General features: G+C 39.0%; 1 long non-coding RNA gene across 1 annotated transcript; it reads left to right on the forward strand.

Annotated features, from left to right (window-relative positions):
* LOC144589478 (uncharacterized) lies at positions 1-26678 on the forward strand. The gene is made up of 2 exons (XR_013545614.1): positions 1-8083; positions 19386-26678. It is a non-coding gene; the product is annotated as an uncharacterized LOC144589478 (long non-coding RNA).
* Positions 26679-27998: the final 1320 nt, after the last annotated feature.

Genomic DNA, 27998 nt, shown 5'->3' on the forward strand with positions numbered 1-27998 from the left:
CGGGCTGCACTTTGCCCAGGTCTGGCATACAATCAAAAACACCAAGCGCTCAAGGACATTTGAGATAAACTTATAGGAGTTAACCCTGTACCTGACACCCTATGAGAAAGGGAAAGACCAAATAAGTGCTTCAGGAACCATTAGAGGGCAGTAGAAGACAATAGAATACAGAGCGTTCATATATTTAAAGAAGATTTCCTTTTTCTGTTTTTCTTCTGTTACTGTACCTAGACCAATCATGATTGTTGGAACTATACAAATAACTGTATTATTGTGATAGTCAAACATTTGGGAATTTGGTGGATACGTTTATTTTTTATTTTTTCCCTTTTTACACTCCTTATTTTGTACACTACATTAGAGAATTGTGGTTTCTATAGCTGGATTAACTCTAAAGAAGATTAATATTATTTTTTAATTTTTTTAAAAAAATTAATATCTTTTTTTCTTTTTTCTTTTTTCTTGCTGCTTTTTGAATTTTTACCTTTTTGTGGTATTTTTCCTTTTTTTCTTTTGCATTTTGTCCTCCCTTGCTCTTGTTTTTTTATTTCTTTTTTTGTTCCCGCTTTTTTTTCTAGCATTACTCTTCCGATTGTCTGTTATTTTTATTATATTTGCTATTGGCTCCTTTTTTCATATTTTGGATTTATTGAAGTCTGGCTTTATTGGAAAACAATTACACTAGAACCAAAGTGACCTCCGAGAACTTTTGACGACCCTAGAAAATTTCTAGATAAAACACTACAGAATTTCAATCTTAACCTCCTGAGATTATAATTCTACTAGGATTCTGTCTGGAACTTTGGTACTTTCGGAGCTCTTTATTATATCTCTCTGAATTTTGGACATTTTGGAATAAAAACCTACTAAGATCCAATAGGGATCTTTGGAACATTAAAAATAAATAACGTATTGAGAGTACTAAAAGGAAACTTATAAAAAGAACTGGAAGTTTAAATTGAATCTTGGAAATATGTTACAAACAAATACTTAATATTAATACAAGGGACATATTAGTAATACTCTGTTAAAGGAAAGCTGGTCTAGGTTGTGATTTTCCTCCCCAATAATATTTGAGAATAGGTGGGAGTTATAGTACTAAAGAGACCTATTGAGGAGGAAGGACTGCAAGGAGCTTTAGAAAATGAGTACCAGAACAGCCAAAGGTTCAAAAAAGGTGGGGACAACTTCAGGGGCCTCTTCAAATGCATCTTCAACAACAGCAAGCCCAGCCCAGCAGAAAAATATAGGAGATATGATACAAAAAGAACAACAGAGTAAAGAAATGCAATCTACCTCGGAGATGTTTCCAGACATAAAAATAAAATAACAATGGGTAGAAGAAACGATTGGCACAAATCAAGCCAGATTGGAAAATAAAATGGAGGAGATTAATCAACATTAGCTAACCAAATTGCAGAAACAAATCAGAAAGTTCAACAGAATAAATCACAAATTCAGCAGCTAGACCAAAAATTTGCAGAAAATAAAGAAGAAATATTAACATTGAAACAGGAAAAGAAAAAACCCAAGAAATCTTAAAGACGTATGAAGAAGCAAAATTGACATTAGAAATGGATAACGCATCCAATATTCTGAGACTCCGCAATGTCCTGGAAAATAACGGTATTGATCTATTGGATCAAATGGAAGAAGCCCTGGTGGAATTCTTAGATACAGAAAAATCACAGATGAGTAGTGAAATTGCGGAGATTTTCAGAATAAAAAGTTTTGCAAGGAGGAACAAGACACCAAGAGATGTCCATATAACTTTCCTGAGGAGGAAAATTAAAGAATATTGAAGAGGTCAAGAGAAAACCCATTAAGGATCCAAGGTAAAGACATTGAAATTCTAAAGCAGATTCCTTGGAAAATCTGAGAAATTAGAAAGCAATATTTCTTCTTAATAAAAAAATTAATTGGGAAGGACATACATTTTAGAGGGATAATATCTGAAGGAATCATAATAAATTGGCAATCGAAAAGATTTATATTAGACAACTTGGATAAAGCCAAAGATTTCTATGAAAAATACATAGCTATGAGAGAAAAACAAAGTGTTTCAGCAGAGAAAGAAGAAGAAGAAAGATGTGTGACAACAAAGGGGAAAAAAAGAGTTTGACTAGGAAACTGAGGGAAAGAGGGAAACTAGAGCAAAAAAATCCAACATATAATATGGAAACAATAACAACAATATTTTCAGTAAACATAAATGGACTAAACTCTCCAAAGAAAAGAAGGGAAACCTTTTTAAAGCTACAAAAAGAAAAAGCAGATATAATTGTTCTTCAGGAAACCCATATTAAAGAAAAAAATTGCAACTTATTAGAATATCCAAAAACAGGTAATTTGTTTTATGCATGTGCCCCTAAACAAAAGAAAAGAGGAGTTGCCATCTATGTTAAAGTCCATAAGGAAGCCAAATTTATCTACGCGGACCAAGAGGGAAGAATCTTAATGGTAGAAACAGAGATTAATAATAAAAAATCACTGGTAGTTGCTATATATGCCCCTAATCAAGCTCAAGAAACATTTTATAAGAGGCTTTATAATATTCTAAGAGAGAAGAATTATCAAAATATTTGTTTAATAGGAAACTTTAACACCATAGTGGATCCAGTAAAAGACTACAAAAAGAACCATAAAGGAAAAAATAAAAGAAATGCACTATCTAAAATATTTTTTCCAATTGGCAGAAGAGTTAAGATTGGAAGATACCTGGCGAAGATATAATGAAGAAAAGCTACAATATACTTTCTATTTGAACTGACATGAATCTGGTCCAGGATTAATATGATATGGACAACAAGTGATTTGAGGATAGGAATAGATGAATTAAATATACAAACAAACATGTGGGCAGATCACAACCCACTTAAAATTATCTGGAAAGGAGAAATGAAACAAAAAGGAAGGTGGACACTTAACACAAAGATCCTGAAAGAACAAGAATTTATAAATAACACAAGAAAAGAAATGAAATAGTACTTCAAAGAAAATGAAACACAACACACATCGACACAAACAATATGGGATGCAGCCAAGGTGGTATTTCGTGGATTAACAATATCATATATAATTAAAAGGAATAAAACAAAACGACAGAGATATAATAATATGAAAGAAGAACATTAGAAGTTGGAACTAGAGCTACAAAAGAACCCTAACAATAAATTGGTGAAAAAGGAAATGAGCGTGTTGAAACACAAACTGAATCTTATGGAGACAGAAGAAATGGCACAACATATAAAGGCCGCAGAACAAGATTTCTTTGAAAATGCAAATAAACCAGGACGTTGGTTAGCATATAAATTGAAGAAACAAAAAGAAAAAAGATTAATAAATATACTAAAAGATAAAAAAGGTGTACTACAAACTTGAAAAAACCAAATACATAATATAATAATGGATTTCTATACCAATCTTTATAAAGCGTGGGTAATAGATGAGAAGAGGATAAGAAACTATTTGGAAAGACTAAATCTCCCTAAAGTACCAGAAGAAATAAAAAAAGATGATGAATGCTGAATAACGATGGAAATAATGGAAAGTATAAATAAACAAAAAATGAGAAAACTCCTGGGCCAGATGGACTTCCTGCAGAGTATTACAAAATATTCCAAGAAGAAATAATGGAACCATTAAAACAGCTATGTAACCAAGCATTAAAAGAAGCCATGATTCCGGAAACCTGGTCAGAAACAAACATCACGCTAATACCCAAGGAAGGAACAGATCCGACACAAATAGGAAATTACAGGCCGATTTCTCTACTTAATGTAGATTATAAAATATTTGCAACTGTTATGGCGGAAAGATTGAATAAATACTTAATACAATTTATACATGAAGATCAAAATGGTTTCCTCCCAAAACGACAATTAAAGAATAATATAAGAATAATAATAGATATTTTAGAATACTATGAAGCACATCTGGGAAAACAAATGGTGCTTTTATTCCTGGATGCTCAAAAAACTTTCGATAATTTAAACTGGGAATTTATGAAGACACAATTGGAGGTGATGGACTTTGGATGAAACTTCCTAAATATGATAAAAGCAATTTGTACAAAGCAAACAGCAAAAATAATTGTAAATGGAGAAGGAACAGACAAAATTGAGATTGCCAAAGGCACACGACAAGGATGCTCACTTTCCCCATTGCTGTTTATTTTTTCACTAGAAATACTGAATAGAGAAGTTAGGAAAAGTGAAGAAATACAAGGAACAAAGATTAAAGATGAAATATACAAACTCGAAGCATTTGCGGATGACCTGGTCTTTATTCTGGAGAAGCCAGTGGAAACAGATCCGATTTTACTCCAACAAATAAAGGAATATGGCGATGTAGCCGGATTAGAAATGAACCAAGAAAAAACAAAAGTTTTAACTAAAAACTTAACCCCAAAACAAAAGACCCAACTTATATCAAATACAGAAATCCAAATAGCAAAGAAAGTAAAGCAAAGCAAAGCAAAGCGTGCTGCTTATATACCGCCCCATAGTGCTTCAAGCACTCTCTGGGCGGTTTACAAGTTAATTATGCAGGCTACACATTGCCCCCCCCCAGCAAGCTGGGTACTCATTTTACCGACCTCGGAAGGATAGAAGGCTGAGTCAACCTTGAGCCGCTACCTGGGATTGAACCCCAGGTTGTGAGCACAGTTTTGGCTGCAGTACAGCAGTTTAACTGCTGCGCCACGAGGCTCTGCAGTACAGCAGTTTAACCGCTGCGCCACGAGTAAAATATTTAGGAATTAATTTGACCACTAGATGTTCCTCATTAAAAGAGGACAATTATGGGAAACTTCTTGAGCAGATAAACCAAGATTTGGCAAGATAGCGGAAATTACAATTATCCTTTTTAGGTAAAATCGCAACAATCAAAATGAACATTCTTCCAAAAGTAATTTTCCTCTTTCAATTAAATTAGAGCAGAAATTCTTTGAAGAATTAAATACTTGAGTTACAAAATTTATATGGCAAAACAAGAAGCCCAGAATCAAATATAAACTACTACAAGATGCAAAAGAAAGGGGAGGATTTGGTTTACCAAATTGGAGTTTATATTATAAAGTGAGTGCTTTAAATTGAATTAAGGAATGGATAAAATTAAAAAACAGAAGAATATTATATCTAGAAGGACATGACCTTCAAGTGGGCTGGCACGCCTTCTTATGGTATGGAAAAGCAAAAACCCATAAATACTTTGAGAGGAATATAATAAGAAATTCTTTGTTAAAAGTCTGGGGAAAAATTAAATGCAAAATATATGTGAAAACTTCTATGTGAATTTCATCGATGGAAGCATTCACTCACTCAAACCTATTAAATTTTGAGAAAATAATGACATATAATGAGCTCTTAAATGAGGAAGGACTATTAAAGACAAAAGATCAACTAGAGAGCCAAGGACTGATTTTTTCATGGTGGCCCCAATTGCAACTACAATCGATCTATAATCAGGACAAAAAAACACAAGGATTCTGTAGAGAATATACAACATATATAGATTCTATAGAGAACATACAACATATATAGATTCTATAGAGAATATACAAGTATTACTATAGAAAAACAACAAATTCAAAAAGTATATAAATTTTTATTGCAATGGGACACCCAAGATGAAGAGGTTAAGGAGACAATGGTAAAATGGTAAAAAAAAATTGGATATAGCTTGAAAAACGGCAACAAATGTGGACTAAAAATCTTAAGATAACACTAGCAACCTCTTATTAAAAAAATCTATACAAAATGTTTTATAGATGGCATCTCCCTCCATCCAGACTTGCAAAAATTTCTGCCAATATCTCGAATAAATGCTGGAAATGCAAAAACCAAGAAGGAACTTATTCCCACACATGGTGGACATGTGATATTGCAAGGAAATATTGGATTAAATTTCATACATGGATTAAGCAAATGACTAAGCAAGAAATACAATTTAAACCAGAAATCTTCTTACAGTATTGGGATTAATACCAAATAATATAAACAAGCAAAGCTATTATATAGTATCACATGTCCTGACAGAAGCTAGATTAGCATGGGCACAGGTATGGAAAGAAGGAGACCCGCCAAAAGATGAATTGATTATCAAAAAAAATTAGAGTGTGCAGAAATGGACAAACCCAGATAGTGTGGTTGCTGACCTCGAGCCAGAGTGAAGTCAAGTGGGCCTTAGAAAGCATGGCTAACAACAAGGCCAGTGGAGGTGATGGCATTCCAGTTGAACTATTTAAAATCTTAAAAGATGACGCTGTTAAGATGCTACATTCAATATGCCAGCAAGTTTGGAAAACTCAACTGTGGCCAGATGACTGGAAAAGATCAGTCTACATCCCAATCTCAAAGAAGGGCAATGCCAAAGAATGCACCAAATACCGTACAATTGCACTCATTTCACACGCTAGCAAGGTTATGCTAAAAATCCTACAAGATAGGCTTCAGCAGTATGAGAAAACATACTCTATCAGTAGAGAAAACACAAGAGTCTGAAACACCTTACATTACAAAAAATCACCCACATTTAGAGCTTCTACATTTAAATGCAACAACCTTCCTCAGATTCTGAATACTCTGTGATTTGCTTTATATTCCAACTTCTTAGGCGGGAAAAATCTGCTGAAAGATTAAATCCCCAAAAGTGTAAAAGAAAAAAAAATGCTTATCGACTATCTGAAGACAACCCCTTATTCTAAAGGGTCCATGCTCTGATTTATAGACTGCTCATATTCCATAGACATAATTCTCCCTAGTCCTCTCAAGCTTTCTAACCAACTGCTGAAGCCAACCTTCACTTCTCTCATGTCTCATTCCATATTCATTGTCACCAACCAATCAGCAGCCAGAACCACACGTGAGCATTCCAACATCACTCCAGCACTCTTCCCATGTAGGCAACTGTAACATGTCTATTGTACATCCATATAAAAAAGTAAACATCAACACCACAAACACACACACACACCCCAGAATCACCACAGTCACATGCCAGCTCTTGGATCATCCATGATGATAGGTAGGATTGCAGCTTGCTTCTGGGAAGGCAAAACAATGAGCCTGTATCCCTGGGGGCCTGGGTGACAAAAGGAAGGACTTGGTGTTGGCTGTTCAATCCATCACAACATCTTCAGACAACTCATAGGCCATTCTTGTCTTGTAAAGATATGACATTTTGTGTGTATAAAGTGTTAATTTGGGAGTGGGTAGGTTAGAAAAAGTAGCCCTGACAATGAAAGTGCTTTTATAACTGAGGTTTACTGTAGCTGTTGCAAAACAATTAGCCAGCTCTCCAGCCAAGCAATGTTACTGTATCATAATATCCTGATTGCAGTGAGTAAGTGTGGAGGTGGAATTTGCAGGTCTTGTAACCTGCACTTTTTATAACTGGAACTATTTGTAGCTATAGTACTTTGTAGTTCCAGTACCTTGAAGCTACAATGTTCTGGCGTTTGAGGGTCCAGATACAAGAAGCCTTCAGTTCTCCTCTAAACTTTGCAGAATTTTAGTCAAAACAATTACATTCTTTTGATAGTGGTGCAGGAAAAACCAAATTCCCCTTATTTTACTATTAAATACATATATCTTACTATACTCTAATTCCTAAGCTTCTATACCCTAAGGTCAAGTGTAACAAGGCTTCATTCAAGAGTAAACAGCTGACCAGAGGAATTTTGCCCAACTGCTACACACAAGCACAGTAACTGCTTTCTTATGAAAGGGGAAGGCCCGGGAGAGAAACAAATCTGTCTCTGCTTCGTCTGGGAAGGGAGCAGATAAGGAGTAAAAAAGGAAGTGAACTTCAAAACTAAGAGCACTAAGCTGATAACAATGGAACGGTTGGCGCTTCCCTGAGAATGAACTTGACTCTCTGTATACAGTGTATTTACAAAGCTGTGAGAATGTGCCTCAAGTAACCAAATGTTTCTATATACTTGTGTGCTTCTGACTACCACATGTTAATATGCAAGGTTAGTCCACAGTAGGATTGCAGATCAAACTACCTCTGGCTCTCCTTGACGAAGGAACCTCCTGGTCCTGTTTCTCAAGCTTGTTATGGTTCATGACCTATAAAGGTAATGTGTTCTTTTTCTACCGTTGAGCTGACATGATTTGAGTTATACTCCTGTCACTTCCTTTCCTGCAAGAAATGCTATCTTTCATTAAACCCTGCATAATATAAAATCCCATTTATTGTATTGGATTGTGGTCACTTCTCTCCCTCTCCACGTACCTGAAAATAGCTGGTTCTTGATGGAATAAAACACACCTGTATTTTTACAACAGATGGCAGCTTGCCAGGTTTTACAAAACCTTGGACTTGCAGGAGGTGCAGAAACAATAGAATTTCCTACTGAAATGTGTTTTTGGAGCTGCAGATCCCTGGATCTCCAGGCCCTTGGAAAAGATATTGTAAACAAACTATAAATTATAAAGACTTATAAATATAGGGAAAAAAGATGCACACACACACACAAATGCACTATTCAAATAATCAAGGCAGCACTCTGCCACTTGGGCGCCCGACATCAAAGAGCAAAAATCAGGTTGCAGCACAAGAGCTGCATTTCCAAAAGCCGGCAAAACAATCCACATAGATTTTCCTCCATAGATTCAAACTGGCTTGGCTGGTGAGCATTTGAGGGAATTTTGTTTGTGTGTATTTTTAATATGCTTAAAAACTTAAAGTTGCAATGCTTTAAATTTTTAAATGATGTATTTTAGAGATGTATCATCTGTCTTTTGCTGTTCAATTTGCTCTTATACTATGAATGAAGACCAAACAAATTCACAGTACAAAACAAACCTGCAATATACATTATGCCAAATAGCTGCATCCACATAGTATGTAAAATTTATGTCACAAGTATCCAAAACGAGGGTCAGGGAGGAATCAGCGTGTTATTAAAGAATTACAGCTATGGCAACTGCACAGCATTTGGCTAATTTATTAATTATATGGAGGACCCGATGAGAATGAAAAAATGAGATAAAAAATTCTTCTACCCTACCTGAGAGTTTTGAAGAATAGATAAAACAAGTTATTTACAAAGGTCCCAATAGAAGCAACAATGTAAAAGAACATGCCCCACCATTCTCTCTTCCCCCCTCAACCATTGCAGGGGTATAAACAATCTGGATAAGGCCCGCAAACTGCCATAGAGATTTGGCATCTAGAACAAACACACAGGTCAACAAAGCCCTCAGGATCTGTTGGAATAGTCCAGGATATGGTATAATACAGAAGCTGTACCTCAGCTTTGCAATTTGCATGAACTGTGTCCTCAACGTTGTGTGGAAGAAAGTTTTATATTCAGCACATGTTCATTTAAGAGACAAAACGGTACAATAAGCAGTGTAACTTTGTGCCTCTTCACTCAAAGGTGAGCTGCACACAGCTCAGTGAGGCTTGTTTCTTAGTGTATTTACGATTTCAGCCTCAGATAATGACTTACAAAAATGTCCCATCTGGTCCTGAAAACCACGGATGGGAAAGTTGTGGCTGTCTAAATATTCCTGCACTTCAGCTCCCATCAACACCAAGTGCCATTACAAATGCTCAGGAATGGTGGAAGCTGGAGTCTCGCAGCCCTTGGAGGGCCACAGGTTGCCCACCCCTGCTGTAAACATTGAGAGTGAGGTTAAGTCTTTAATCCTAATCTCAAATGTTTAAAGGTCTATGGTCCCCATTTACAGAGGTATGTACATTGCTTGATATTTGGATTATTCCCAGTTGAATGTGTGAACTGCCTCTATGAAGGCCTGATATATACATTCCAAGCAACAGCAAGGAATGGTCTCAACTTTCAGTATCAGGCTCTGCTCTTGGGACATTCTTCCAGTTCCAGAATGTTCATCAAGGTTCTGGTGATAGCAACTGCACACCTGAGGAGTCTCAAGTTCATGCTTATTTCTACCTAGTCAAACATCTAGTATACATGATCTCTTGCTTGAGGTGGTTCCATGTGTCAGGTTCCATGTTCAGATATACAAGTGATTTCTCCTTCCATGGCAGTAACAGAGGGCTGCCTGGAAGAATTTGATGCTCAAGGTTCAGATACAAGTAAAATTTCCCCTTTGTTGGTGGCTATCCCCAGCCTTGCTCAAGGAAAAGATGTTGAGAAAGACAAACAGAATATAAATGACCACAGATGCCAGCTTAAGGGGTTGGGGGAAATTAAAAATTTTTCTTCTTTTTTTTACAAGTGAATAAAACTTATAATATATAAACATAAAATAGAAGTGCACCCCTCCCTCTAGGGACCATTATATCTTATATACTTTTACTTATAATCTTCCTTCTCCTTTATCCAGCCCCCAAAACTCTTCCAAAAATACATATATTTATTGCCCGTTTCTCCCCTTTCCCTTTACATTATACAGCTTTTAAAAATTCTTCCCATATTTCATTGAATGTATTAATCTTTATTGCTCCTTTTTAAAATTTAATTTCTGAAGTCAGTTTATAATTACCTGCTATATTCCATATTTCATTGTGTAACTCTTGCAGCTAGAATTCCAGTTCTGCTTCCAGTTTTTTGAATTGGGCCCAGGCAGCAACTGGTAGCCAATGTAATTTGAATAGAATCGGCCTGATGTGTTCCCATGTGGACCCACCATGCACCAGCTGCACAGCTCAATTCTGAACCAGTTGCAGTCACCAGACCATCATCAAAGGCTGCCCCACGTACAGTGCATTGCAGCAATCTATACGGGGTGTTACTAGTAACTGTCACGAGACTCTGCTTGTCCAGGTAGGGCTGTAGTTGGTAGCCCCACCTGGGCTTCCAGAGTTAGACCAGGGCCCAGGAGCACCCCCAGGCTGTGGACCCTGTCCCTTAGGGGGAGTGCAAGCCCATTCAAGGCAGGGAGATGGTCCTCTAGCCTGTCCGGTGAAGCAACCACTAACAGCACTTCTGTCCTGTCTGGATTGAGTTTCAATTTATTAACCCTCATCCAGTCCATTATCAGGTCCAGACACAAGTTCAGCACAGAAACCGCCTCACTTGGATTGGTGGAAAATGAGAGGTAGAGCTGAGTGTCATCAGCATATTGCTGACTCCTCCGCCCAAACCTCCTGATAACTTCTCTCAGTGGTTTCATGTAGATGTTAAACAGCATGGGGGACAGCATCGAGCCCTGAGAAACCCCATGACATAAATGCCATGGGGCAGCACAACTGTCCCCCAGCATCACCTTCTGGACACAGTCAGTCAGGAAGGAGTGGAACCACCATAAAGCGGTGCCCCCAACTTCCAACCCAGCCAGCCTATCCAGAATGGCACCATGGTCGATGGTGTCAAAAGCAGCTGAGAAGTCCAGGAGTATCAACAGAGTCACACTACCCCTGTCTCCCTTCTGGCAAAGGTGAATTTACAAATCGTACAGGATAATCAAGGCAGTCTCCATACCAAAGTCCTGACTGAAACGGATCCAGAAAATCCATTTCATCCAGCAGAGCCTGGAATTGCCCGGCCACAACCCACTCCAACACCTTGCCTAAATAAGGAAGGGTTACCACTGGTTGGTAATTAACCACCAGCTCTGGTCCAGATTAGGCTTTTTAAGGAGTGGCTGAATTACTGCCTCTTTCAAGGTGGTAGGGACCACTCCTTCTCTCAAAGAGGCATTCACAGCCTCCTGGACCCAGGTGTGAACCACGCTGGCAGATCTTCCAACTAGCCAAGATAGGTAAGCGTCAAGTAGAGTGGTGGTAGAACGGACAGATCCAAGCACTCTGTCTACATCCTCAGGTCTCAACAATGGAAACTCATTCAGTAATACTTGACCTAAGCATTGCACACTGGACACGTCCTCTGATTCTGCACTAATGGTGGAATCCAACCCATTGCGAATATGAGTGATTTCCCCCTCAAAATGAATGGCAAACTGATCACAGTGAGCTGATGAGCGGTCTAGGACCTCCACTGGATTTCTTAGTTGAAGAAGATCCTGAACCACCCGAAACAGCTCTGCTGGATGACATTCTGAGGAAGCAATAAAGATAAAGGTAAAGGTTCCCCTTGACATTTAGTCCAGTTGTGTCCGACTCTAGGGGGCAGTGCTCATACCCACTTCCAAGCTGTAGAGCCAGCATTTGTCCAAAGACAGTTTCCGTGGTCACGTGGCCAGCGTGACTAGACACGGAATGCCATTACCTTCCCACCATGTTGGTACCTATTTATCTACTTGCATTTTTACATGCTTTCAAACTGCTAGGTTGGCAGGAGCTGAGACAAGCAACAGGAGCTCACTGCATTGTGTGGGTTTGATCTTATGACTGCTTGGTGTTCTGACCTGACAGCACAGAGACTTCTGCGGTTTAATTTTATTCCCAGTAATTGTATTCCCAGTGTATAAATCTTCAAAAAAAAATGTGAAAAATCCTCAGTTTTTCTTTCATCTTATTATGTATTTCTCCTTTCTCCCTTCTTATTGCTTCTATCATATTTTTTGTTTTTCTTGATTATGTGGCTTTAGCCAACATTCTAGAATTTTTATTGCTATTTTCATAGTAATCATTTTTTAAATATATTAAACTCCTCTGTACTTTTTCTATCTCCACATTTTCTGTTTCTTTCCTTTTTGCCATAATTTCCATCAATATATTTCTTTCTCTGTACTTTAAATATCTTCTCGCTAGTTCCCTAATCTCTCTCTTTAGCCCCTTCACTTTTTGCTCTTTTAATTTTATCAAATTATAAGAATGTTTTATATTTAATCCTCACCCTACTGCTTTTAAATTATCCCACACTATATTTATACCACTTCCACCATTTTCATTAATTTGCCATGCTTCTTTCAATTATTGTTCCATTTTCTCTATTACCATTTTATTTTTAAGGATATTCACATCAATCCTTCATCATTTTGCTTCTTTACTCTCCGTTCCTTATTTACATCATTCCCGCTGCATGGTCCAAAACTTTTATCCCTTTTAACTACTTGATTTAATATGTCTAAAATTACAAATATATAATCTATTCTAGAATAGCGTTTATATCTATTTGAATAAAATGTATAACTCTTTCCCCCCTTATGTAATTCCCTCCATACATCCATAAGACTCATTTTTACTATTTTATTTAGTTCATTTAGTTCATTTCATTTTTGATTGGATTTGTTTTCTGTGTCTCTTTACCCATTAACATATTACAATCCTCAGCCATTATTACATCCTTTTTTATTTCTTCCACTTTTTGCATAATTTTTTAAAAAACTCAATTTCTTATTGGGTGCATATATATTTACTAACATTATTTCTTGTCCTTTCATCCTACATTGCATTATAATATATCTTATAATCTCATCTTTTCTTATCTCTTCTATTTTCATTTCACATCTTTGACCTATAATAACTGCCATCCCTCTTGCTTTACTGTTTCCATACACTTTTTCATATTTATCAGCCCAATAGAATTTGAGTTCATCTGCTCCTTCCTTCTTTTGATATATGTCTCTTGCAAAAATAAAACATCTGCCTTCTCTCTATTAATCATATTTTCATCTCTTTTCCTTGTAATTATATTACCTAAGCTGTTCGCATTCCACATTACAAATCTTATACTCTTAACCATTTCAAAATATTATTAATATCATTTTCACTTTCAGGTCCCTCTGTGTCTGTAAAAATGTAACATAAATATACCATATTACACTTATTAGTTAAACATAAACATTATCTAAATCTATACCCCCCCCAACTAATCCCCTTACCTATCCCCAACACCACACGTACCCATTTTTCTCCCCCTTCCTTCCTCCTGGGAATGTTCTCATTCCACCACTTCACAGCTTCTGGGGAGGGGAGACCAACAGTCATTGAACAGACTGCCACCCTTCACCCCTTCCCACCCTCAACTTTTTAAATTATTATTATAGTTTTTTTGTATGTATATATGTAAATACATGCACAAATATGTATACCTACATATACTCATACACACATATACACACATACATATATCCATATTCGTCCCTTTCTTTGCTACTATTATTTTCCCCCTTTCAAACCTGCATTTTATAAAACATGTGTAAAGTTTTCTACTAAAATTATTATTCTTTACTATATACTAATACAGTGGTGCCTCGCACAACGAGTGCACCGTAGAACGACGAATCCGCACAACGGGGCCGTTCTGCACACTGACAGCCCCATGGCTCAAAATCGCAGAGCGAAGGTCAGTAAGCGGTTCGCTTACCAACCTTCGCTTTGCGACCCGCCAATCAGCTGTTCAGCAGCTTCAAAATGGCCGCCAGAAGCCCCAAAATAGCCGTGTGCAGCGTTTTCACGCCCTTGTTAAGCGAGGGGAGGGCGCGAAAATGGCTGCCGGCCATCGGAGAAACATTGCTGTACGGTGAGTAAAGCTGCTATTGGAACGCATTAAACTAAGTTTAATGCGTTCCAATGGCTTTTTTTGATCCCTACAGCGATGTTTTCACACAGTGAGGGTTAATCCGGAACGGATTAACCTCGCTGTGCGAGGCAGCACTGTATATAATTACTTAATATTTTATTATATTTTATTACCTATTACCCTTTAATATAATCTTATATTATACTTTTCTTTTGTTCCCCCTCTTCCATTTCTTCTTTTTTCTCGCTCCTAAGTCTTTCTCTTCTTCCAATTTATGTGGATATGTCCATATCTCTTCTCCCCTCAGCCTCCATACTGGATTCTTTCCCTTGATTCATTTCCATTTTCTTGATCTCCTTTTGGAACTGTTCCTTATTTATTATCCCCAGGTCCTCAATATTTTCCAATGATTCTTCACAGGATTCCACTCTTTAATATGTTCCTTGATACTTTATTTTCATAAAAATTGGATACCCCCAATTGTACTCCACATTATCCCTCTCCAGAATTATGAAGATTTGTCTCATGATTCTTCTGTATTGTATCGTAGCTTTCAGATAAATCTGTATAGACTTGAATTATATCCTCTTTCAATTTAATATCTTGCATCCCTCTTAATTATTTCATTAAACATTCTTTTTTAAAATACAATGAAAATTTGATCATGATGTCTCTAGGTTGTGCTCTTTTGGCTTTTTTCTCTGAAATTTAATTTCAGGCATTATATTTCCAACCTAGTCAACAATTTCTCTAACCAGCTGTTTCACATCTTTGTCTTGTCTCTCTCTCTCATGCCTTGAAGATGTAAGTTCTCCTTCCTCTGCTGGTTTTCTATAGCTATGATTTCTTTTTTCAATTCTTTTATTTCTTTATCTTGTCTTTTTATTTCCATAGAGTTTGATATTTTATTTTCATTCTCTTTTATTCTTCTTGTGACTGCCTCCAGTTGCTTAATAATTTTGTTCCATTTAATTTTCTAATCTGTTACTTAAATTCTTAAACTGAGTCATTATTTGAGCAAATTCTGATCATTTTCCTTTCTCAGGGCTTTTTAATTTTCTCACATCCATCTCTTCTGCCTCTTCTTGTTTGATTCTTTGAAGCCTATAATCCAAAGGTCTATTTATTTGTCAGACTCTTTCCAGATTTTTACTTTTTGGTTTCTATTTTGGCATGAATCAATTCTTTATTTTAAAAGGAGAAGTTCTTTATATATTAAAGAGTCCTTTATAATTTCCACCATTATGCTTTTTGAAGTGTTATTTCCCTCTCATCCAGTAGAGGGCACTCCATTATCAAATCTGTTACAGAAAACATGCTGAGAGAGCCAACCAGAATTTAAGTAACCACAGATGCCAGCTTAAGAGACTGTGAGAACTGACTTTCAGGATTCTCCAGCACATAGATGGAAAAGATCAGTATCAGGTAACAGTATCAATCAACTGGAACTCAGGACAGTTTATATAATGTTTCTGAGTTTCAGTTACATTGTCAAAGGAAGGTTTATTCTGGTAAGAATGGACAATATGACAAGAAAGAATTTTGCTGCTTTTCCTTTGCTCTTTCTTTGCCATGACATTTTTTTGGAAGGGATTGGCTGCAATTTCTTGACCATATACTCTGCTCCCTCACCAATTTGAGGATAGTGGTGGGTGTAAGGGGAAAACATTGGGATGAAGTTTGGGGAGATGGAAGAGAAGTTAACTCCTTTTCCTGCCTATCTCCTTAGCTGGGACTCTGCTGGGGCTGCGCTGCCTTGTGGAGGTGGAGTGGAGCCCATGTACAAAACTAATCCCCTTCCTCACCTTTTCCTGAGTCCATTGTTCTGCGGGCCATGGTGCATAACATTAACATGTTTTGTTAACACCCAACAATCATTTTATTGCGAAATACATATATGCATTACAAAAGGTTTTGGTATATCCATCCCTTAGTTTATATGCACTTACACGCAATGGCAGGCACCTTGTGTGTGGAAACAACATGTAAAATGGAGTGTAAGGGGTGGAATAAAAAGTGGTGAGGTTGGCAAAGAATCATGATGGGTAAGGAAAGGACAATTTGTGTGGTGTAGAGCAGTGGTTCCCAACCTTGGGCCTCCAGATGTTCTTGGACTTCAACTCCCAGAAATCCTGGCCAGCAGAGGTGATGGGGAAGGCTTCTTGGAGTTGTAGTCTAAGAACATCTGGAGGCCCAAGGTTGGTGACCACAGGTGTAGAGGATAGAGTGATGGACTACGGCTCCAGAGATCAGGGTTTAAATCCCCACTTGGCCATGGAAACTCACTGGGGGAGTGCAACTGGTAAAACCACCCCTTAAAAATCTCATTTACCTGTAAAGCCTTATCAGGGTCACTATAAGTTGGTTCCAACTTGATGGCACAGAGCACACATGAGGAGAGGGCCTAGAGTAGGAATGTCATCCATTCTGTGGACAATTGAAATCATCCTGGGCTAAAAGAGAATGTGAATCATACATTTGGTATGACCTGAGACTATTCAGTACGGAGGGTGTGCATCAATATGGAGCAATCATTCTGTCTGGTCATGCCCCCCCACACACACAAGGGAAGCACTAAGGGCTGAACAAAATAGATGTTCACTCAGAAAGGTTAGATCAACCTGGATTAGCAATAACATTGCCTGATCATTGGAAAAAAATATATCAAAATGATCGGTGAAGAAAGCAAGGCAAACAGTATGACAAATGGTAATCTGGCCATGTCCTGGGTCAGTGTTGACAGAAGGTCAGGAGCATCCATGCAGGTCACAGCTATCTGGATCTCTCCATTTTATTTCATCCACCTATGGCCATAAGTTGGGATCTCTCTTTATTATTCCAGCATCAGAGGAAGTATATGTAGCATTTGCCAAGGAAAACAAGGTGGACGGTGCATTTGCACTTATATTCTCTCTGTGACAGCTCATGACTGGCCAGTTGGCCACTTTGTGAACAGAATGATAGACTAAAAGTTTATGTTCATATATTCACATGAGTCTTGCCTGCCAGACTGCATGAGACCTCACTGATTCTGGTGGTAGTCCTGTTGGTACTAGCCATTTGAAAGGAAAGTTGTGAAGCTTCCTTGGTGGCCAGCCTCTAGTCCTCAGTCTAAATCACAATCAAAATTCCCTTGCATTTGGCAGCAGGTCATTCTCTTTCCATATCTCAGTTGAATGAAATTAAGGAAGTGCTATGCCTTTCTTTGTGTTTCTTTGTCTTTTACCTGTTGTTTTCAAAATCAACCACTTCAAATGTAGTTCTAAAATCAAAATAATATCCACCAGGGGGCAATGAAGGGCTAAGTATGTAGTCCAAAGACAAAGACATTTGGGATTACTATAGTGACAATTTCATTTCAGATTGCTTTGGATGCTAATTTGCAAACATGTCCAAAAGTCAAAAGTAGGAAAAGTAAAATGAAAAGATTTGTCCATCCATAATATGGATAGGTGAGAAATGTATTTCCATTTGGTTCTGAGCAGATTTCACCAAAATTTGAAAAATGCAAATGGTGAGAAAAGCAAAATTGATAAGATTTGCCCATCTCTACTTGATAGTCTTGCTGAGGACATTTTTATTGCCATTGCTATTGCAAATACTTCTGTTTTATTCAAAACACGGGAGAGCTACTGATAGAGAAGGCTACAACTCACCCAATCTCCTCATTAACATGCTGTTGTATTTTGTAAAAAAATGTTCCCAGCACTTTCCCCCCTTCCCAGATCTGTTGGTCTTTTTTAAAAAATCTACTATTTACTTGGACTTTAGCACTTCCCATCTACAGTAGAGCCTCTTAGTTGGAAGCTTTCTATTCTCAATAAGAAGGCAAAAAGATGGAGGAAATGATAATCCCCTTTTTGACAGCCAAGTTAGAAAAAAAAAAAAGACAACCCAGTGCCTAAAGAGGAGGAGAAGGAACTCACTAGGAAGGAAAGCTTAATAAAGAAGAAGAAAGAAATGTTGGTGCTGCCTGCAGCCTCATGATGGTCTTGCTGCACCTCCATGACTGAAACCCCACAGAAATCCAAGTGGAATTCTTGCTGCAATGTAAAGTCACAGTCAATGGCTTGGCACATCACTAGGCAGCAAGTGCTTGACAGGGGTTGGGTGGTGGGCCCAAAACTGTCAAGAGTGTGAAACGTTGCTGATGCTGTCACCTATCTGCTCCCAGGAAGTAGAACTCTGATTAGATCAATTATCTGACAGACAGTTCCAAGATTTAGTTCTGTGGCAAGGCCTGACTACTTCAAAAGACAGGTGGAACCTCTCTGGAATGTTACATCACACAAAACAGGCCCTCTCTGCAGATAACTTGAGAAGGAACGGGATCTGCTTCCACTATAGGCTTGTTTGCCTTGTGCAAGAGGGAGGTTACTAGAAGCTGACATCTGAAATACCACAACCCAGATACAGGTGAACTCCTTCAAGAGAAAGGAACCAATGGCGTAAAGCTTTAAAGAAACCCACTTCACAAAGGTGTACTTGAGCGAGGGCTAGGCACAAAACATTTGATTTTTTGGACTCTGCAGGAAACCAGAAGACCCTCAATGGAGGCTAAGTGTTTCTTTGGACTATTTGCTTCTAGAGTAATTTGTTGGATATTAAATACACAATAGGAAAAGATGGTTGCTTCTTTTGCTTTGTTCCTGTTGGAATACTCTTTCTAACATAGGCAAGTTTCTGTTAAGACTCTGAGGACGACCTTGGTGGTGGACTCCATGTCTGCCATTTGAGGATCAGCTTACCAAAATTCTCATCATTGGCAGGCCACCATGTGAGAAATGCCCACAGCAACTAGGTACATAACATCGACATGATGTAGTTGTGATCTGCATCAGAGAGGGACCACCTGAATCCATAAAATCATGGATCTTCAAGGTAGCTGTGAAGATGGATGCATATGTTCTTGTTCTGAAAAATTAGAACACATAAATAGACCAGTAGGATGTTAAGTTTGGGAGGTGTTTCTTTAATGAAGTGAATGAGTATACTCCTCCTTTCTCTGTTTTTGTTTCAGCATTATAAGAAGGCCCTAAACTGCTTCTTTTTATCCCAGAGCAAAAATGACTCAAAGCTCCTAGACTCAAAACCTCAGAGAGGTGGCAATCCACTTAACAGGTAAGTCATGATGTGGGGTGATGAGAAGGATGATGAGCTTGAGTGTGATTGTGGGCAATGGTCAAAAAGAGCTTTACAGAAGCCAAAAGGTGTTGCCCTGAAATCAGCAGAGGAAGTGGATGCCTGTGTGCTGGTGAAACTGGGCTTTGCAGGAGATGCTGACAGCCCTGAGGAGCAGATAGTGGAAGAGGTTTCAGATGAAGGCTTTGAGAGTGATGCAGAGCATCAAGTTAGCCAGGTAAGATCATTTTCTAAAAGCTATAGTTATGGGGAATGTTATAAGGGTGTTTTTAAAAGCCTTAGTTATGGGGTGTGTTGGGGGGTTTAAGGTCTTTAAAAAACTTACTAAAGGCTTGTTTCATTCTCAACCACAGGAGAAGGCTTGGCATGATGATGAAGATGATGGGCTTGAGTGCGACTGTGGACATGGGTCAAGCAGAACTGCCCTGAAAGCAGCAAACGATGTTGTTTCATCCTCCCCCATTGGAGAAGGTTTGGGCTGCTGAGGATGAGAAACTGCCCTGCTTGAATATACAGCCTGTAAATCTAGCCTATATTGCACGTGCTTCTACATATAAAGCTTGTCATGTGTTTCTACTATCCCTGAGGCTTAGATGTTTGCTTTACAATACCCTTGTAATATACTGTCTTTTAATAGAGTCTTTATTGTACCATACCTTGTTCATATTTGTGCCAACAGCTGAGATGGATGCATGGAGGGAAATACTGCACAATATCTATTATACACCCTCATCAGTGGGAAGTTTTGGTGGCCTGAAGCCTCTATTTAGGGAAGCCAAAAAGCAGATAAAAACATTGAAGGTAGAAGATGTTTCTCAATGGCTTTCTGATCAGGATGCCTATACACTGCATAGAGCTGTTAGAGTTCATTTTAAAAGAAGTAAGACCATTGTCTCTAAGGTAGATGCTCAATGGCAGGCAGATTTGGTCGATACGCAACATTTTGTGCAGTACAACAAGGATTACAAGTATATCCTGGTATGCATCAACATCCTTTCTGAGTACAGCTGGGCAAAAGTACTCAAAGGCAAAACAGGTAAAGAAGTGGCCAAAACATTTGATACCATTTTCAGACAAGATGGTAGAAAATCTGACAAAATACAGATGGACCACGGTGGTGAATTTCTAAACAGGCCTGTAAGCAGCTTATTCAAGAAATGTGGAATGCAACATTTTGTCATTAATAATGAGGTCAAAGTGGGGGTGGTGGAGAGGTTTAATAGAACATTAAAAACAAAAATGTGGAGGTATTTCACAGCTAATAATACCTACAGGTATGTTGATGTATTACCACAGTTCCTTAAAAGTTATAACCACAGCATTCATAGAAGTATTAAATGTAGACCTGCAGATGTGAATCATCACAATGCTCTGGCCATTTGGAAAGGGACCTCTGGGACCTCTGCTGAAACCAAAAAAAAGAGAAGTTCCAAAACTCAGAAAAGGGGACTGTGTGAGTAGTAATACTACCTAACATTCATCAAATCAATTTTGACAAGTACGCCGCCCTTGCGGGGCAGGACAAGGGGGTCAAAAATTGACCCAGGGCCTTCCTCCTAGGTGGGCAGGGCTTTGCCATAGGGGATTGGTGAGTCCACCATGGGCCTATAAGAGGGATTGATAGAAACAGGGGTCCCCTGTGACCAGAACATGGCCTCAGGATTGGCCCCAAAGTGATGTGTCACCCTCGTGGCCCTTTAGGCCAATGGGGTGAGGTTGAAGGGGTTTGACTAGAAAAGGGGTGGCTGTAGGACATGTCAAGGTGCGGTTTGGGGATGATAGCAGACAAGGAAAATCTGATCACTGGTACCTGGGGTCACCAAATGTGAAAAGCCAAAAGTACCTGGACTCCAAAACCAATGCTAACCCCAGAAAGTGCTACATGAGTACAGAGTCTGACAGTGAGAATATGCCACCATTTTTTCAGGAGCCGACTGGAACTTCCCTGAAGAATCAAAGAGGGGTTTTAACAAACACACAGACACAGAGTAATCATATATAGCAACCCTCTGCCACCACCCTTCCACAAAGGATAACATACCTGCATTTCAGAAGATTTCTCTGTATAAAATGAAGCTTCCATATTATGCCAGGGTCTGTCAGGGTCTTCCAGATGTCATAATGCTAATGGTGGCATATTCTCACTGTCAGACTCTGTATTTATGTAGCGCTTTCTGGGGTTGTCATTGGTTTAGGAGTCTAGGTCCTTTTCGCTTTCCACCTTTGGGGACCCCTGGGTACCAGGGATCAGGTTTTCCTTGTCCACCATCATCTCCAAACTGCACCAGTCTCTGCAAAGAGTGGCAAGCACATGCAGAAGGGCCCTGAAATTACCACTGTGGCATTTCAGCAACCTCTGTGGCATTTCAGATCCATGAGGCCTACCCCTTTTGTAGCCAAACCCCTTCAACCTCACCCCATTGGCCTACAGGGCCACGGGGCTGACACATCACTTTAGGGCCAATCCTGAGGCCGTGCTCCGGTCACAGGGGACCCCTGTGTCTATGAACCCCTCCTATAGGTCCATGGTGACCTCAACAATCCCCTACTGGGGGTGCACTACAAAAGTGGTGGCAGAACGGTGGGATTCGAAACAAATGAATTCCAGTGAGCCTAAGTGAAGAGAAATCTTCTGAGTCTGAGGGACCTGTTAGTGGAAGACTGGGGAGAAGGAGCAGGGAACCCTAGAGCTCTTAGTGAACAGCTTGGAAGGGACTCCATATCACAGACCTTTAGGAAAGGCTAAGGCAGGGAAAAGACTCTGAAGAGAAGTCTGGGTTTAAAAAGTTTACCTCACGCTTAGAAAGGAAGGACCAAGGGGCTAGCTGTAGATCCCAACGCTCTAAGAAAAGGGATCACTGAGGAGACAAAAGTGGAAGCCAGGTCAAGAAAAATAGCTGAGGTGACTGAAACTAACGGCTTAAAGAAGAGAAATACTCCTAAAACAGCTGGGTGTCTGGAGGCTAAAAGAAACAGGGTCTCAGACACAGGAACAGCAAGGCTAGGTGCCTAAAGAAATAATGTAGCCATCTGTAGCTGCCAGTGGAGAACTACAGTGCATCAATATCTCTAACACAGAAAAGAAAAAAGATTTTAAACTGAGGCTTGCCTGTCTGCCTCTGTAAAAACACCAGCCAACTTGTCCAAAGAAACACATAGAAACATGCCTTCCAAGAGAGGGAAAAAGTTAGCTATGGAGGGATCTGATGTGCAAAGTTTACCTCATGAAGAGGAGAGCTCTCTTGAAATGAGAGAGCAAGAGGAGGCTCAGGATGAGGCCTCAGGGGGAGAATTTGGGCCGACCTCCCAGGACTTTGAAAGGTGGAGGTTGCAACAGGAATTTAAATTAAAAGAATTAGAGATAAGGGGAAAAGCCAGAGCTGAGGAATTACAGCTCAAAGCTGAGGCTGAAGCCAGGCAAAAGGAGTTAGATTTTGAAAGGGAAAGGGGAAAAGCCAGAGCTGAGGAAAGACAATTACAGCTCAAAGCTGAGGCTGAAGTCAGACAAAAGGAGTTAGATTTTGAAAGAGAAAGGGAAAAAGAAAGAGCTGAAGAAAAAAAAGACAACTGGAAATGAGGGCAAAAGAAATGGAATACCAATTAGAAATGAAAAAATTAGAATTAGCATCTCTAAACTGTAACAACAGTAATAATTCAGCGGAGGGGATCTCAAAAGTGGACATTAAGAAATTCCCTCAATTTCGAATGGGTGATTGCCCAGAATCTTTCTTGATCCTGTTTCAGAGAGCATGCTGGGATTATAATGTGAGAGGAGAAGAGAAAATGGTTATTTTAAGAATGCAAATAAGTGGGGAATTAACTGAGATATATTCTCAAATGCCACAAGATCAAGCAAGAGAATATGAGGCATTCAGAAAACTGGTTTTCGCGAGATTTGGAATCAATGCTGAACACCTCAGAAGGAAATTTAGAGCACTGACAAGAAAACCTGAGGAATCATATTCTCAGTTAGGAGCAAATCTGGTCAGATATTTAGATAAATGGCTAGAACAAGCTAATGTTGAAACTTTAGAGGATATGAAAAATATTATTGGGCTAAAACAATTCTATTCAATTTTGCCTGGAGAACTAAGATATTTAGTCAGAGATAAACAGCCTAAAACAGTACAGCAAGCAAGTGAGACGGCTGCTTATATATCAGAAATCAAAAACTCAAAATTTTCTGGGGTAAAATTTGGTGGTAGAAGTTGGGAGGACAGAAAGAAAGAGCCCAGGGATTACCCCAGAAACAAACAGGCAACTGGAAGCCATTTTAGGGACAAACCCTCAGAGCAAAATCAACAGAGGTATGAAAGCAGTGAAGGGAAGAGAGACAAGCCCCCTTTCTTTGAACAAAGAGCCCCAAAAACTTGTTATGGGTGTTGAGAAAAAGGACATTTCATTTCTCAGTGTCAGACATCAAAGAATAAATACTTTAGTCAGCAAAAAGGAGGGGAAAGTTTGCCCAAGAAAGTGTACTGTATACAACAGCAGTGAGAGAACACTGAGGCAGTTGAAAGTGATGCAGTGACTGCTAGAGCAGAGAGCCAGGAAGAAGAGCCACCTTTAGCAAATGTGGTGCAATGTTATTTTATTGAAAGCAACCAAGAGCTACTTTGTTGCTCTGGAGAAACTATTTATATAAAATAAATAACCTCGTGGAGGCAGCAGAGCACCGGCGGGCTTTGGACTGGTAAGTCCTTTTAAAAAAACTTTTCTATGTGGGTTTTGGAGGGTGGGTTTGGACGGGGGGTATGTTTCTGTGGGGTTTTCTGTCTCTCTCTCTCTCTCTCTCTCTCTCTCTCTCTCTCTCTCTGTGTGTGTGTGTGTGTGTGTGTGTGTGTGTGTGTGTGTTTGCAGTCCCAGCATGGGACTTGCTCTTTTTATTTTTATTTTGGTATATATATATATTTTGAAATGCTGGAAGAGATTAATTCCATTCCCATGCATTTCAATGGGAAATGGTACTTCTACTTACCAACTTTTCAATGTACGAACATCCTTCTGGAATGGATTAAGTTTGTAAGTCGTGGGTTGACTGTATCTAGCTTTGAGAGACTCATGCTCTCAGGTAACTTTGTGTCATTCTGATATTGTCCCTCGGGGAGATATCATGAAAATGAACAGATAACCATAAAAGGAATAGGGACTGAATTAATTAATACTCTATTCACGGCTAAAGTACACATGAATTATCAAGGGTGGAATGGAAGGTGGAAGAGGCATACAGACACTTTTGCTGCTCATTCGGGAATCACATGCACCAAGCAGAGGATAGCGCAAAATTTTTACTGGCCTGGGATGGGGAAGCAAATAAGATCATATTGTCAAAGCTGTGACATATGTCAGAGGCAGGGTACTGGCAATGATGAAACTAAAGCTAAATTGTGCCCTTTACCAATTATATCAACTCCATTTCAATGCATAGGCCTGGACATTGTGGGACCATTATCTGAAGTAACTAGAGGTGGAAACATTTTCATTTTAACAATAATAGATTATGCCACCAGAAGCCATTTCATTGTGAAATATAGAGACTGAAACTGTGGCAAATGCCTTGGTGAACTATATGTGTCACATGGGCTTCACTTCAGAAATTGTCACTGATTTAGGAACATCATTCACTTCCAGATTAATGAAAAGGCTGTGGCAACTTTTTGGCATAGCTCATATTACATCATCCCCATGCCATCCTCAGACAAATGGATTAGTGGAGAAATTTGATGGGACCCTAATGCGAATGATCAGAGCATATACGGCTGCAAACCCCAATGACTGGGATCACAAGAGACAACCCTTGTTATATGCACACCAGTGTGTACCCCAGGAAAGCACTGGTTTCAGTCCATTTGAACTGTTATTTGGGCAGAAAGTGCGGGGACCCGTGGATTTACTCAGATAAAATTGTGAGGAACCACAGGGAGAAGACCCTGAGACTGTGATCCAGTACATAGATAATTTAATGAATTCCTTGCAACAATCTCTGAAGTTAGCTGCAGAAAACTTGCAGAGCCAGCAAGGGAAGCAAAATTTATGGTATGATAAAAAGGCCAGAGAAAGATTGTTCAGGAGAGGAAGTCCTGATGCTGAGGACTATAAAAGGGATTGAACTGCAATTAAAATGGGCAGGTCCTTTTAGAATAAAATCCAAGATGAAGGAAGTAAATTACATAATTCAGGAGGAGGGAGAAGAAGGTTGAAGAATGGTCCATGTAAACTTGATCAAGTTTAGAGAATTCACTGTAGCATACATCAATGATATAAAAACATATAGTCAGACATGGACAGATCACCTGCAGCATATTGAGAAAGTGCTACAAAGGTTAAATGAGGCCGGATTAACAGTGAAGGCTAGTAAATGCCAGCTGGGTAACTCTGAGTTAAAACACTCGGAGGCATAATCAAATCCCTTACATTGAAGACTGAAGTAATCGGTAGCTGGCCTAGACCAACAACAAAGAAAAAAGTCAGATCTTTCTTAGGGTTAGTTGGCTATTATAGGTGCTTTATCCAGAACTTCAGTGAAATAGTGGCCCCTTTATCGGACTTAACCCATAAAAGAAAAGCTGACAAGATCCAGTGATCAAGTGTCTGTGAAGAGGCTGGTGACCAGTCCTGTCCTGAGAGCACCAGATTTCCATTGAGAGTTCACTGTCTTCACAAATGCATTCAACCTCAGACTGGGAGCCATGCTGAGCCAGGAGGATGACAACGGGGACTTTCATCTGGTGATGTTCCTGAGCAAGAAGCTGCAGGCTGGTGAGAGACACCTTTCCACCACAGAACGTGAGTGTCTGGAGATAGTATGGTCTTTACAGAAGCTCAGACCATACATATGGGGAAGACATTTTGTTCACTGCACAGACCATTCCCCACTGCTGTGGTTTTGGACTATCAGAGTGAACAATAATAAGTTGATGAGGTGGGCCCTACTCCTACAAGACATTGACTTTGAGATCCGGAGTGTTAAAGGGACTCAAAATGCGGTGGCCGATGCCTTGTCAAGAAGACCAGAAGACTGACAGAAGGGACTAATGTAATATGTAACTTTAATGTTATAAAAACTTTTCTAATTAAAAGTTCTAAGTGTATTTTACTTTGAAAATTAATTAAAAATGTAAGTTATATGTGAATTAATGGTAAGTAAGGTTTGTATTGTAAGTAATAAAAATGTTGAAAAATGTAATTTAAATATAAAGTAATGATACTAATATGCTTTAAACTGTATAACTGAGTGAGTATATATGGTATATGTATAACTGAGCAATGTTTCAAAGAAGAAATTGTAAATATTGGTAAGTTATCTCATACGTTGTTCATGAGGGTAACCTACTGTAGGTGTTACCCCATTATACAAATTTTCCAAGGGGGGGAGATATGTGGCGGACAGCCCACACGTCACTCCTATCAGTCATTGTAGAGCTCTAGTGCAGGAGCCTATGACAGGACAGGGGGGTGGAGTCAACAGAATTGGGGGGGTAGAGAGTTGGTTAGGAAAAATATTGTGACAAGAGATTGGAAAGCTGGTGTGTTAGAGAAAATAAAAGAGTTAAAAGTAATAAGAAATACATAGACAGTAAGAATATATTGAGACCTTGATTAAAGTAAAGGAATACAAGCAAGCTTACATGTAATCAAATCCACATTTATATGTAATCAAATCTACATTTATTGAATGAATAATAAAAGAATATCCATGATTTTACTTCTGTGATTTACCTACCAAACCATAAATAAACCTTGTTATATTTGGCAGAAATAGTCTGAGATCCATAATTGGCACAGGGAGGGTAATATCCTCTGGTGGCAGCGAAAAAGGGTGAAAAAAACAAGTTGTGTTCGAAGGTGAACATGTGAGTGGGAAAACAAACAGGGGACACTGGGGGGTGCACGACAAAGACATTGTGTGCAGGGAGATGCTGCTTTTCCTTGTGCAATTAACATTGGTCCTTGCACCCCCACCCAGGGCTGTTCAGCTTGCCAGACAGTAGGTGGAGTGATGCAACACCTACCAATGCCTTTAAAGCTGTTGACATAAGTTTACCAACATATTGACACTTTGACCATGGGAAAAATAGACTTTTTTAAAAGAAGGCCAGCCATGCAATAGTAATGGTGGCTGCCATTCCCAGTGAATTTGCTTTGAAAAAGTATTGATAGGATCATACACACATGCCATACTGCTCAGGAAAATACTGAAACACCACTGGAACAAAAATCACAGGAAGTTTCCCAGCAAGGGGGAATTGAACTGCAGTTACACTGCTGGCCAGTAAAATGATTTGCTAACGGCTATGCGTCATGTGACCACAAATTTATGCGATGATCTAACTTGGGCATAATTAGGGAACAATTCTGTGATGTGACCATACCCCAAGAGTGACTCCCTTGGACATACCCTTGGACCCTAAATTGTCTCACTCCCTTCTTTCTTACACTCCTCTGACCACAGAGTAACATGTAGATATAATAGTCCTGTTACTGTTATATA

This window comes from Pogona vitticeps, chromosome 5, assembly GCF_051106095.1.
Source record: "Pogona vitticeps strain Pit_001003342236 chromosome 5, PviZW2.1, whole genome shotgun sequence".
Classification (NCBI taxonomy): Eukaryota; Metazoa; Chordata; class Lepidosauria; order Squamata; family Agamidae; genus Pogona; species Pogona vitticeps.